The sequence below is a fragment of the Mustelus asterias genome, chromosome 10 (assembly GCF_964213995.1).
Source record: "Mustelus asterias chromosome 10, sMusAst1.hap1.1, whole genome shotgun sequence".
NCBI classification, from domain to species: domain Eukaryota; kingdom Metazoa; phylum Chordata; class Chondrichthyes; order Carcharhiniformes; family Triakidae; genus Mustelus; species Mustelus asterias.
Genome location: NC_135810.1, coordinates 35,505,457 through 35,519,801, shown reverse-complemented (window position 1 = coordinate 35,519,801; position 14,345 = coordinate 35,505,457). Strand labels below are relative to the sequence as shown.

Genomic DNA, 14,345 nt, shown 5'->3' with positions numbered 1-14,345 from the left:
TCGGCCCACAAGTTGTGCCGAACACATCCCTACCTTCTAGACCTACCTATAACCCTCCATCCTATTAAGCTCCATGTACTCATCCAGGAGTCTCTTAAAAGACCCTATTGAGTTCGCCTCCACCACCACTGACGGCAGCCGATTCCACTTGCCCACCACCCTCTGGGTGAAAAACTTACCCCTAACATCTCCCCTGTACCTACCCCCCAGCACCTTAAACCTGTGTCCTCTCATAGCAGACATTTCCACCCTGGGAAAAAGCCTCTGAGAGTCCACCCGATCTATGCCTTTCAACATCTTATACACCTCTATTAGGTCTCCTCTCATCCTTCGTCTCTCCAAGGAGAAAAGACCGAGCTCCCTCAGTCTATCCTCATAAGGCATGCCACTCAATCCAGGCAACATCCTTGTAAATCTCCTCTGCACCCTTTCAATCTTTTCCTATAGTGAGGTGACCAGAACTGAGCACAGTACTCCAAGTGGGGTCTGACGAGGATCTTATATAGCTGCATCATTATCCCCGGACTCCTAAACTCAATCCCTCGATTGATAAAGGCCAGCACACCAAACGCCTTCTTAACCACCTCCTCCACCTGCGGGGCCGATTTCAGAGTCCTATGGACCCAGACCCCAAGGTCCTTCTGATCCTCTACAGTACTAAGAGTCTTTCCCTTTATATTGTACTCCTTCATCCCATTTGACCTATAAGTGAGTTTCAGGTGCAGCAGTGATGAAGGTGAGCGGCGAGGAGGTGAGTACCGCTCAGCACCAACCTGCCATAGTGGGGAGGAGGGGCAGGGGTCGGGGGTGTTCTCAGCCGCAATCATGGTGTTGGTATGGAGCCAATCTACCTGCTCGTCGTTCTTTAAAGGTTGCAGCAGGCAGACAGGCCTGCTAGTTGAGGAGGTTGTCACCCAATGGTCCGAGGAGGGGGCCAGAGGAGGAGGAGACCCCGGCAGTTCAGGACACGCATGTCCTTTAATGAACTGACAGACGCCGTGTGCTGCTGCAGGCTCCGACTCAGCAAGGAGATGGTGCAGCACCTGTCAGGTCCTCGCGGGCTCAGCACCTTGGGGACAGGGGTACACCTGTTCACGATAGCAGTGAAGGTTATGGCAGCCCTAAACCCTTTACGCAACCGGGCCTTTACAGGCCATTAGCGAAGACCTCTGTGGGATTTCCCAATCCTTGGTCCACAAGTGTGTCCGTGAGGTTAAGGATGCCCTGTTTGCCCGGCAAGCCAGTATATCAATTTCGACGTGGGCCAGGCCCGGCAGCACTGTAGCCTTTGCCACCATTGCCAGTGTGCTGAATATGCAAGGGGTATTAATTGCATTCACATGGCCCTGTGGTCCCCAAAACATCAAGCACTGTGCTCTGTGAACAGGAAGGGGTTCCACTCCCTGAATATTCAGCTGGCTTGCGACCCAAGAAGAATGTCATGCATGTGTGTGCACACCACCCGGGGAGCGTGCACAATAACTTCATCTTGCAGAAGTCTGAAATCCCCAGGGTCTTCGAAGACCAGCCCATCGCTGCCAGGATGGTTTGTGGAGGACAAGGGCTATCCACTAAGCTTTTGGCTATGACACCTGTGCGGGAGGTCAGAGACCAATGGGGAGACCCATTCTAATGAGGCATGCGCTGCCAACCAGTCCACCGGTGAGTGGTGCTTCGAGATCCCGAAGATTTGGTTCCGCTGCCTTGACTATGGCAAGCCCCACCAGTACAGCCCCATGAGAGTCTCGCACACCATCTTGCCTTATTGTGCGCTCCATAACCTGCCGCAGCAGTGGGGAGAATTCCTGAAGGAGTGTGAACAGGCGGACGCCTCTGAGGAGGAGGGGACCCATGAGGATGTGGAGGAGAAGGCCGAAGAGGAGACAGGGGATGGAGGACGTGCGGCAGCAAGGGTCTGGCAGGGCAGAGCAATGAGGGAGACCCTCCGCCACAAGATTCTATGACTAGGGGGCATGTGAACCTCCACCTCCTACCCCCTGTCCCCACTACCCACCATGGGTCCCATTAACATCACAAGGGTGATGGGCCTTGGTTGGCCATGTTAGTGAGTTACTGGTCCAGGTAGGGTTATGATGATTCGCTATGCATCACGCTGTGGTACAGATCCGGTACCATACAAGTCTGACTCTGACCTGTTCTCTGACTGCAAACTAGCGCCTGGGCTCAAGTCTGAGTGAAGGTTGGGAGCTCTCATCTGAGTGAAGGTTGGGGGCTCAACTGTCTGGTTCAATACTTGTGTATGGGGGAGAGGGGTTGTGTTCCCAGGGTCCGGTGGCTGCTGTACGACAGTGGGCCTACAGGGTACCAGCTGTTGGAACAGCAAGGGATGAGTGCTTTGAATCCCACACCAGTCAGGGGTCAGGCAGAGGCGTTCGGAAATGGGGGATTGCATACTTGATGACCCTTGATGAAAGTGGTAGTCCTGGGGGCGGCACGGTAGCACAGTGGTTAGCACTGCTGCTTCACAGCTCCAGGGACCTGGGTTCGAATCCCGGCTCGGGTCGCTGTCTGTGTGGAGTTTGCACATTCTCCCTGTGTCTGCGTGGGTTTCCCCCGGGTGCTCCGGTTTCATTTCACAGTCCAAAGATGTGTGGGTTAGGTTGATTGGCCATTCTAAATTGCCCCTTAGTGTCCTGGGATGCGTAGGTTAGAGGGGTTAGTTGGAAAATATGTAGGGATATGTGGATAGGGCCTGGGTGGGATCGTGGTTGGTGCAGACTCGATGGGCCGAATGGCCTCTTTCTGCACTGTAGGATTCTATGATTCTATGATAAGAAGGCTATGGCGGATGAGGACCTAGAAATTATCATTATCACAAAAGAGGTAGCGTTAGGCAGGCTAATGGGGCTAAAGTTAGACAAGTCTCCTGGCCCTGATGGAATGCATCCTAGGGTACTAAAAGAGATGGCGAGGGAAATAGCAAATGCACTAGTGGTAATTTATAAAAATTCGCTGGACTCTGGTGTGGTTTCCGCAGATTGGAAAACAGCAAATGTGATGCCACTGTTTAAAAAATAAGGTAGACAAGAGGTGGGTAACTATAGGCCGGTTAGCTTAACTTCTGCAGTAGGGAAAATGCTTGAATCTATCATCAAGGAAGAAATAGTGAGACATCTGGATATCAATTGTCCCCTTGGTAAGATGCAGCATGGGTTGATGAAGGGCAGGTCATATTTGACTAATTTGGTGGAATTAGAATCATAGAAATAGAAATCCTACAGTGCAGAAGGAGGCCATTCGGCCCATCGAGTCTGCACCGACCACAGTCCCACCCAGGCCCTACCCCCACATATTATCCCGCTAACCTACGCATCTATGGACTCTAAGGGGCAATTTTTAACCTGGCCAATCAACCTAACCCGCACATCTTTGGACTGTGGGAGGAAACCGGAGCACCCGGAGGAAACCCACGCAGACACGAGGAGAATGTGCAAACTCCACACAGACAGTGACCCGAGCCGGGAATTGAACCCGGGACCCTGGAGCTGTGAAGCAGCAGTGCTAACCACTGTGCTACCGTGCCGCCCTCTTTTGAGAACATTACATGTGCAGTGAACAATGGAGAACCTGTGGATGTGGTGTTTCTGGATTTCCAGAAGGCATTTGACAAGGTGCCGCACAAAAGGCTGCTGCATAAGATAAAGGTACACGGTGTTACGGATAATGTATTAACATGGATAGAGGATTGGTTAATTAACAGAAAGCAGAGAGTGGGGGTAAATGGGTGTTTTTCTGGTTGGCGATCAGTGACTAATGGTGTGCCTCAAGGATCAATGTTGGGAAAGCAATTGTTTACGATTTATATGGATGATTTGCAGATGGGATCCAAGTATAGTGTGTCAAAATTTGCAGATGACACTGAGATGAGTGGCAGAGCAAAATGTGCAGAGGACACTGAAAGTCTACAAAGGGATATACATAATCTAAATGAGTGAGCAAGGGTCTGACAGATGGAGTACAATGTTGGTAAATGTGAGGTCATCCATTTTGGTAGGAATAACAGCAAAATGGACTATTATTGAAATGGTAAACATTTACAGCATGCTGCTCTGCAGAGGGACCTGGGTGTCCTTATGCATGAATCGCAAAAAGTTGGTTTGCAGGTACAGCAGGTAATTAAGAAGCAAATGGAATTTTGTCCTTCATTGCTAGAGGGATGGAGTTTAAAACAGCAAGGTTATGTTGCAGCTGTATAAGGTGCTGCTGAAGCCACACCTCAAGTACTGTGTACAGTTTTGGTCTCCTTACTTGAGAAAGGATATACTGGCACTGGAGAGGGTACAGAGGAGATTCACAAGGTTGATTCTGGAGTTGAGAGGGTTGGCTTATGAGGAAAGACTGAGTAGACTGGGGCTATACTCATTGGAATTCAGAAGAATGAGGGGAGATCTTCGAGGAACATTTAAGATTATGAAGAGAATAGATAAGCTAGAAGCAGGGAAGTTGTTTCCACTGGCAGGTGAAACTAGAACTAGGGGGCATAGCCTCAAAATAAGGGGGAGCAGGTTTAGGATTGAGTGGAGGAGGAAGGTCTTCACCCAAAGGGTTGTGAATCTGTGGAATTCCCTGCCCAATGAAGCAGTTGAGGCTACCTCATTGAATGTTTTTAAGGCAAGGATAGATAAATTTTTGAACAGTAAAGGAATTAAGGGTCATGGTGAGCGGGCGGGTAAGTGGAGCTGAGTCCACGAAAAGATCAGCCATGATCTTATTGAATAGCGGGGCAGGATCATAGGGCCAGATGGCCTACTCCCGCTCCCAGTTCTTATGTTCTTATTAAGTACCATAAGATTGCAACTTGCGGCTCACCAAAGAAACTGGCGCCATTCACTCCCATCTTCTTGCTCATTCGGCGCTTGGAATCTTTTCATAAAATCGCCCCCTGGGGATTTAGAAATTGATTCACTTTGTCCACCATTACTGAAAGAACACGCTCCTAAATAGATCTTTTCCATATATTGTAACTTATATATTGCAGATGATGGAAATATAAAATAAAAATGAAAAATGCTGGAAATACCCAGCTGGTCTTACAGCATTAACGAGAGAGAAACAGAATTAACATTTCATTGATATAAACGTTAACTCTATTTCTGTCACCACAAATATTGCCAAATCTGCTGAGTATTTCCAGCATTTTCTGTTTTAATTGTAGGGGTTGAACTTTCCCAAAAAAAGGCTAAGGGCTCAATCTTATTAACTCATCGGGTCTGGAGGAAGTGGGGTGGGGGGGGGGGTGTATCAGGTGCTGCTATAGTGTGGGGTCGGGGGTCTGGTTGGGTGTTGGGATTTCAGGGGCACGGACTTGTCTGGGGGTCCTAGGGTCGTGATTTACCACTGGCACAAGTTCCGCCTGGCAGCTGAATGACAATCTCCCACCCACCCCCCCAACTCCCCACCACCCCAAACCAGTGATTTCACAAGGAGTCGAGTCCCAACCCCACTAATGCCTCACTGGTTACGCTGCCATTTGTCTGCTGGGCAGGCTCTGTGACCGACTGCAGACATTGCATCTCAGGCCCACTAACAGTAACAAGAACCAGGTGTGGCAGCTGTCACCTCAGTCAAGGGAGCTTGGCAGGTGTTAACACAGCTCCTCACACTGCATGCACTCTGCAGTGCAGTTATACTCATGGCTGCTGTAGTGGAGGCCAACCCACAGTGGAGGCTATAGCCACAGTGGGAGGACAAAGGGTTGCCATTCAGGGCTAGGATGTGGCCGCCCATCAACCCTTTATTAATTGAAAGGTGTTCCACTCCCTGAATGTCCAGATAATCTGTGAACACTGGCTGATAGGAAGGCCCCAGCATGGGCTCTGGCCCTTCCTCCTTCATTGAGATACCATTGGATCTCTAGGACATTCCATGGGATGGGGGAGCAGCTGGAGTGAACTCCAGAAGCCTCTGCGTCACCCTGTTTTGCCGGTCCTGGAGGCCCAACTCTGATCGCCCTCTGTCCTATGAAGTGTCAATTACAAGGGGCACAGATTCAAGGTGAAAGGAGGAAAGTTTAAGGGAGATGTGCGGGGGAATTTTTTCACACAGAGAGTGGTGGTACCTGGAACTGCCAGATGTGGTGGTGGAAGCAGGTACATTGGCAACATTTAAGAGGCATCTGGACGGGTACATGAATAGGGAGGGAATAGAGGGATACAGATCGAGTATGGGCAGATTTTATTTTAGTTTAGTTCGGGCATCATGATCGGCAGAGGCTTGGAGGGCCAAAGGCCCTGTTCTTGTGCTGTACTGCTCTTTGAGTCTGGACCAAGCCCTGGAGGCCCTCAGTGATAGCCTGCTGTGGGTGGGCCATGCTCACCAAGTCTGCAGCCATGGCCCACTGTGACTGGCCCACACTCACCAGGTCTGCAGCCATGGCCCACTGTGACTGGGCCATACTCACCAAGGCCACAAGTGTCTCTGCCATGCCTTGGACCGCACTATCCATTTTCTGCCACAGGCTTCCCACTGCGGCCGCCACCCTTGCAGTGTTGGCCTTGCAGTTTCAGCGGGGACTGCGATGGTGGCACTAACTTCTGAGGGCCTGGGCTCATCTGGGTCATCTCCTGCAAAAGTAGATGCACAGTTCAGTGCAAGGGAGGGACCCGTGTCAGGGCAGATTGCAACATAATGCTGGCACTATTAACTGCACCTGAAGGCTGTGGGACTCCAGGCAGACTTGCAGTTGCAGAAATGTTGCTGACACCCTCTCCTGTAATCGCCGGCTCTGCATCTCCAGCAGCTTCTGGAGAACTGTTCCCAGCAGCTCGCACCTGCCCAGGGACGGCTGTTTTCTTGGGTTTGGCAGATCTCTGGCTGCCCAAGCCCTTGGATGTTCCCTCTTCCACTTGATGTGCACCAGACAGCGTCCCAGAGGCCTCACTGCTAACATAGCCCACTGTCATGACTGTATCTGCGTTGGTGGATGGTATGTCTGCTGCCTTTGTTGACTAGTCAGTGCTTTCCTCAGAACTTTCATGGAATCTATATTGTGCAGAAGGAGGCCATTCGGCCCATCAAGGCTGGAATTGAACCCAGAGCACTGTGACACGACAGTGCTAACCACTGTGCCACCCTGGCGCCCCTTTCCTCAGAGGTACTGAGGTGCTCATCTGGATCATTTCCTGCAAAAGACACATGATTCAGTGCAAGGGAGGGACACACATCAGGGCAAATTGCAACATAATTGAGAAAGGTCATATGAAAAATTTTGTGGATCTTCACTTCTATGGTGTACACCAATCTGGCTGTCATGACTCTTTCCTCTTTCTTCCTCCCCTTGAGATCTTCATGGCATGCTCCTCGAATGGAATGAAGAGACGCAGCTCAGGACCTCCACTGCTGGTCCTCTCCCACTCCTTACTGTTATGGGCCATCTTATCCTGTGGCACACAAGGGGGGTATTGAAAGCCCGATGGCTGGAAGGACGCAGGGTAGCGGGGGTGTAGTGGGTGGGGGAAATCGGGTGGTATCTCGGCAGGGGTTTTGACGGGAGGTGCCAGAGGTGTTAGAGGCAGGTGTTAGAGACAGGTGTTAGGTGGTCAGGTGTTGGAAGGCCGAGGGATGCCAGGGAGTGGACATTCCAGGCGTGACATTCGGAACTGCTGCCATGATGGGATGGACACTTGCCCTTGCTGCACGAATGAGGTCATCTTCTTGCGGCATTGAGCATTGGTCCTCATGTCAGTGGACAGACACCGATTGCCACCACTTCCCAGGCCATATTGCCGGCTCGACCTCTGAGTCATTGACCATCTCAAAGAACAAAGAAAATTACAGCACAGGAACAGGCACTTCGACCCTCCAAGCCTGCACCGACTATGCTGCCGGAGACCATATCCCTCCATTCCCATCCTATTCATGTATTTGTCCAGACACCCCTTAAAACTCACTATCGTATTTGCTTCCACGGCAGTGAGTTCCAGGCACCCACCACCCTCTCAAAAAAAACTTGCCTCGTACATCTCCTTTAAACTTTAAACTTATGCCCCCTAATAATTGACTCTTGCACCCTGGGAAAAAGCTTCTGACTATCCACTCTGTCCACACCCCTCATAATCTTGTAGACCTCTATCAGGTCACCTTGCATCCTCCGTCATTCCAGTGAGAACAAATCAAGTTTCTCCAAGGCAACAATCTGGTAAACCTTTTCAGTACCTTCTCCACATCCTTCTGGTAGTGTGGCGATTAGAATTGAACACTATATTCCAAGTGCAGCCTAACTAAGGTTCTATAAAGCTGCAACATGACTTGCCAATTTTTAAACTCAGTGACCTGGCTGATGAAGGCAAGCATGCTTTATGCCTCCTTGACTACCTCCTCCACCTGTGTTGCCACTTTCAGTGACCTGTGTATCTGTACACCCAGATCCCTCTGCCTATCAATACTCTTAAGGGTTCTGCCATTTACTGTATATTTCCTATCTTTATTAGACCTTCCAAAATGCATTACCTTGCATTTGTCTGGATTAAACTCCACCTGCCATCTCTCCGCCCAAGTCTCCAACCGATCTATATCCTGCTGTATCCTCTGATGGTCTTCATCGCTATCCAAAAATCCACCAACCTTTGTGTCATCTGCAAACTTACTAATCAAACCAGTTACATTTTCCTCCAAATCAGCAAAGGTCCCAACAGTGATCCCTGAGGAACGCCACTTGTCACAGCCCTCCATTCAGAAACACACCCTTCCACTGCTACCCTCTGTCTTCTATGACCGAGCGAGTTCTGTATCCATCTTGCCTGCTCAGCTCTGATCCTGTGCAACTTCACCTTCTGTGTCAGTCTGCCATGAGGGACCTTGTCAAAGGCCCTACTGAAGTCCATGTAGACAACGTTCACTGCCCTGCCCTGATCAATCATCTTCTTCACTTCCTCGAAAAACTTGATCATGTTAATGAGATACGGCCTTCACAAAACCATGTTACCTCTCGCTAATATGTCCACTTGTTTCCAAGTGCGAGTAAATCCTGTCTCGCAGAATCCTCTCCAATAATTTCCCTTCCACTGATGTAAGGCTCACCGGTCTATAATTACCTGGATTATCCTTGCTACCCTTCTTAAACAAAGGAACAACATTGGCTATTCTCCAATCCTCTGGGACCTCCCCCGCAGCCAGTGAGGATACAAAGATTTCTCCGAAGGCCCCAGCAATTTCCTTCCCTTGCCCCTCTCAATATTCTGGGGCATATCCCATCAGGCCCTGGGAATTGTCTACCTTAATGTTTCTCAAGACCCCAAATACCTCCTTTTCGATCTCAACATGACTCAAACAATCTAAACACCCTTCCCTAGTCCTTCTCTTTGGTGAAGACTGATGCAAAGTACTCATTTAATACCCCGCCCACTTCCTCTGGCTCCATGCATAGATTCCCTCCCCTGTCCTTGAGTGGTCTCAGGAGAACAAGAGTCTCATAGCGTTCAGCAGCCATCCCAGCTCACACTTGGTGAAGCATGGGGCTGCTCTGCGTGATGCCAACTTCCTGGCATGACTGATTGTGGGTGCCTTGTTAGTGTTTAAATGCAGCTCCCTCTGCTTAATGGTGCATAGCTGAGCCTGGAGCCTCCATAATGGTGTGATTCGCATTGAGACTCTTTCATTGCACTAATTGTCGAAGGATCATTGTGCCAAGCGCGCCTGAGAGACCAGCTTGGTCACCCCAATTTTCTCACAGTTCTGACACTAACGATGAGTCATTTTTGGCACCAAAACAGGTGCGGATTGCACCAGCCCATCTGGCGCGAATCAGATTGCAATCTTCCAACACAAAGTGGAATAAATGAATCCCCACTTGAATCACACTGAGTTGTAGTCACCAGGCACCTAATTCACCCGAATCAGCTGTGCAGTGCAGTGCAATTGTTAATATAGGGGGGATGCATTTAAACAGTCCCTCTTGCACTCACTCTCAGGCCAGAAGGATGGCTGCAAGAAGACCAGCTCCACGTTTTCTGGAAGCAGATTTCTATTGCCTGGACGGAGTGGAAGAGAGGTGGGCCGCTGTTTACCCCCCGACTGGGTCGAGGATCCAGAGCTAGTCAGGCTGATTCCGCCTGGGATGTGGTGGCAGCCTGGCACCTAATATGAGCTGCAAGGGTGAATGACTACCTGTCTCCTATTGGTATCAGTCCCATATGTTACCCCTGGAATGTCATCATTAATCCACTCCCCGCCACCTCTCAACCTCCCAGTACGCGACCCCGCAGCAGAACCACACCCCCTCCCCCCTCCCACACCCCCAGCAGTACTTGTCACAATGCCTTCCTGTCTAGGTGTGGTGTCCACATATGCCACTTGCTAGACGTCTGGCTCACAATGTCCTCTTGTACCCTGACAAAGGTGCTGGGGATTCCATACCAGGCTATCTATCACTGTGGGCCTCCATGCTCCCCCCTCCCCCACTGCTGGGCCTGTTTGGAGTGTTGGCAGGGATTGGAGCAGAGGGGCTCAGCCCACTTATTTCCCTATCAGCAGTGGGGGCCGGCGACCCTGTGGCCCTAACGGCATTTCTGGCTGAGTGCTTGGAGTACCATAGCAGTCAGAAACTCGGCACAGGTGCTGGGAATGGCAGATTCAATGGGCTGAAAGGTCTATATCACACAGAACAACGCTCTGAGCTTCAATGCATATGGTCGGGGTACGGAAATCACAGACAAATTAGTCACAGCTGTGGGGTGCAATAACATAAATTGCCAAAACCCTAACTAGTGCTTGCCTTATCCATGACCTCTTGGTGATCCTTCAACTTATTCTTTACGTGGCCGACTGCTACGACTAGATTCCACCCCCCCCCCCTCCTCCCCCCAGTTGCAAATCAGAGTGGAGGTGGTCAGCTGTGTTCTGTGCCTCATGGACTGTGATGCTCTTGGCGGATGTCCGCTTGGGGGCTGGGACCTAGAGGCCCTTTGCTGACTTTCAAGTGTCATGGATATAGCTGTGCTATCCTATTCAGCCTTTTGCCCGTGAGATGCAATGGTGTCAGGCAGGAGGGTTTCGGAAGGGCTGGTGATGGCCTAGGTCTCCTGGGTGGAAGGCCCAGGCATGGGCTCCAGTGCTTCCTTCTGCCTCCCTGGGACACTTGATGGGATGAAGGGGCAGCTGGAGTGAGCTCCAGAAGCCTCTGCATCACCTGGCTCTGCCAGTCCTGGAGGCCCAAATGTGTTTGCACCATGGTGTGCGAGCCCTTGGCGATGACTCCTTGAGTCTGAGTCAAGCTCTGGAGCCCCTCAGCGTGTACCCTCTAACACTGGGCCAAGTTCTGGAGGTCCGCAGTCATGGTTCATTGAATCATAGAATCATACAGTGCAGAAGAGGGTGTCGAGTCCGCACCGACACATTAGAAACAAGTGAACTAATCCCGTCTGCCAGCACTTGGCCCATAGCTCTGAATGTTATGATGTGTCAAGTGCTCATCCATCTACTTTTTAAAGGATGTGAGGCACCCCGCCTCCACCATCCTCCCGGGCTGTGCATTCCGGACGGTCACCACCCTCTGGGTAAAAAGGTTTTTCCTCACATCCCCCCGAAACCCCTACCTTGAACCAATGTGTCCTTGTGACTGACCCTTCAAGTAAGGGGAACAGTTGCTCCTTATCCACTCTATCCATGCCTCTCAATCTTGTACACCTCGAACAGGTTGCCCCTCAGTCTTCTCTGCTCCAATGAAAACACAGTAAGAAGTCTCACAACACCAGGTTAAAGTCCAACAGGTTTATTTGGTAGCAAAAGCCACTAGCTTTCAGAGCGCTGCTCCTTCGTCAGGGAGTTCTGTTCACAAACAGGGCATATAAAAGACACAAACTCAATTTGGAAAATAATAGTTGGAATGCGAGTCTTTACAGGTAATCAAGTCTTAAAGGTACAGACAATGTGAGTGGAGAGAGCATTAAGCACAGGTTAAAGAGGTGTGTATTGTCTCCAGACAGGACAGTTCGTAAGATTTTGCAAGCCAGGCAAGTCGTGGGGGTTACAGATAGTGTGACATGAACCCAAGATCCCGGTTGAGGCCGTCCTCATGTGTGCGGAACTTTGGAAGGAATGAAAACAACCTAAGCCTATCCAACCTCTCTTAATAACTTAAATGTTCCATCCCAGGCAGCATCCTGGTAAATCTCCTCTGCACCCGCTCCAGTACAACTACATCCTCCCGATAATGTGGTTCTATACAATTCCAACATGACTTCCCTGCTTTTGTAATCCCTGCCTCGATTAACATAGGCAAGTGTCCCATTTGCCTTTTTCACCACCCTGCTAACATACCCTTCCGCTTTCCGAGATCTATGGACAAACATGCCAAGGTCCCTTTGTTCCACAGAACTCCCTAGTGTGCTACCATTCATTGAATACTTCCTTGTCAAATTACTCCTTCAAAAGTGTGTCACCTCACACTTTTCAGGGTTAAATTCCATCTGCCCATTCCGTCTATATCTTCTAAGGCACTCCGCCTCACTGTTAACCACTCGTCCAATCTTTGTGTCATCAAGTAGTCAACCCCCACATACTCAACCATGTCATTTATATAAATGATGAATAATAGAGGGCCCAACATAGATCCCTGTGGTACGCCACTGAACACTGGCTTCCAGTCACTAAAAGCAGACTTCTGTCATCACCCTCTGTCTCCTACAACTGAGGCAATTTTGAATCAACTTTATCAAATTACCCTGTATCCCATGTGAATTTGCCTTCTTTACAAGTGTCCTATGTGGGACCTTGTCAATGGCTTTGCTGAAATCTATATAAACTACATCGACTGCACTACCCTCGTCTACACACCTGGTTACCTCCTCAAAAAATTCAATCAAATTTGTTAGGCATGACCTCCCTCTGACGAAACCATGCTGACTATCCCTGATCAAGCTTTGCGTCTCCAAGTGGAGATAGATGCTCTCCTTCAGAAGTTTCTCTAATAGTTTCCCTACCACTAACATGAGACTCACTGGTCTGTGGTTCCCTGGTTTATCTCTACAATAAGAAGTCTCACAACACCAGGTTAAAGTCCAACAGGTTTATTTGGTAGCACAACTTGTGCTACCCAAATATACCTGTTGGACTTTTAACCTGGTGTTGTGAGACTTCTTATTTGTTTACCCCAGTCCAACACCGGCATCTCCACATCATTATCTCTACAACCCTTTTTAAATAATGGAACCACATTAGCTGTTCTTCAGTCATCTGGCACCTCCCCTGTGGCATCTCCACATCATGACCTCCCCTGTGGCCAGAGAGGAATTGAAAATTTGCTTCTATGAATTGAAATGTTTCTAATGAGACTCAGCCATGCATTGGACCCTGCCACCCCTAGCAACCATTTCCTGCCCGAGTGTTGCAAAGTTGGTAGAGTAATTGTAGATTGCTATTTGTAAAATGCTAGGGAGAAAGCATTGCATGGTCCCTTTAAAAGGTGGTGCTTTTTCTGTGCTTAGAGATTTAGTGGGCTGACGAATGGCAGATGGAGTTTAATTTAGACAAATGCGAGGTGATGCATTTTGGTAGATTGAACCAGGGCAGGACTTACTCAGTTAATGGTAGGGCGTTGGGGAGAGTTACAGAACAAAGAGATCTAGGGATACATGTTCATAGCTCCTTGAAAGTGGAGTCACAGGTGGACAGAGTGGTGAAGAAGGCATTCGGCATGCTTGGTTTCATCGGTCAGAACATTGAATGCAGGAGTTGGAATGTCTTGTTGAAGTTGTACAAGATATTGGTAAGGCCACACTTGGAATACTGTGTGCAATTCTGGTCACCCTATTATAGAAAGGATATTATTAAACTAGAAAGAGTGCAGAAAAGATTTACTAGGATGCTACCGGGACTTGATGAATTGAGTTATAAGGAGAGGCTGGATAGACTGGGACTTTTTTCCCTGGAACGTAGGAGGCTGAGAGGTAACCTTATAGAGGTCTATAAAATAATGAGGGGCACAGATCAGCTAGATAGTCAATATCTTTTCCCAAAGGTAGGGGAGTCTAAAACTAGAGGACATAGGTTTAAGGTGAAAGGGGAGAGATACAAAAGGGTCCAGAGGGGCAATTTTTTCACACAAAGGGTGGTGAGTGTCTGGAACAAGCTGCCAGAGGTAGTAGTAGAGGCGGGTACAATTTTGTCTTTTAAAAAGCATTTAGATCGTTACATGGGTACAATGGGTATAGAGGGATATGGGCCAAATGCGAGCAATTGGAATTAGCTTAAGGGTTTAAAAAACAAAGGGCGGCATGGACAAGTTGGACCGAAGGGCCTGTTTCCATGCTGTAAACCTCTATGACTCTAGGACCAAATACATAGAGAGGCCCAAACTGAAACATTTGTATGAAAAGGCCAAGCAGCAG

The 14,345-nt window shown here is 49.3% G+C and overlaps 1 protein-coding gene across 2 annotated transcripts in view; it reads left to right on the top strand.

The window, feature by feature from the left end:
* Positions 1 to 14,345, top strand: part of uggt2 (UDP-glucose glycoprotein glucosyltransferase 2) — a 608,113-nt gene that overhangs the window by 341,048 nt on the left and 252,720 nt on the right. The gene's annotated exons all lie outside the window — the stretch shown is intronic.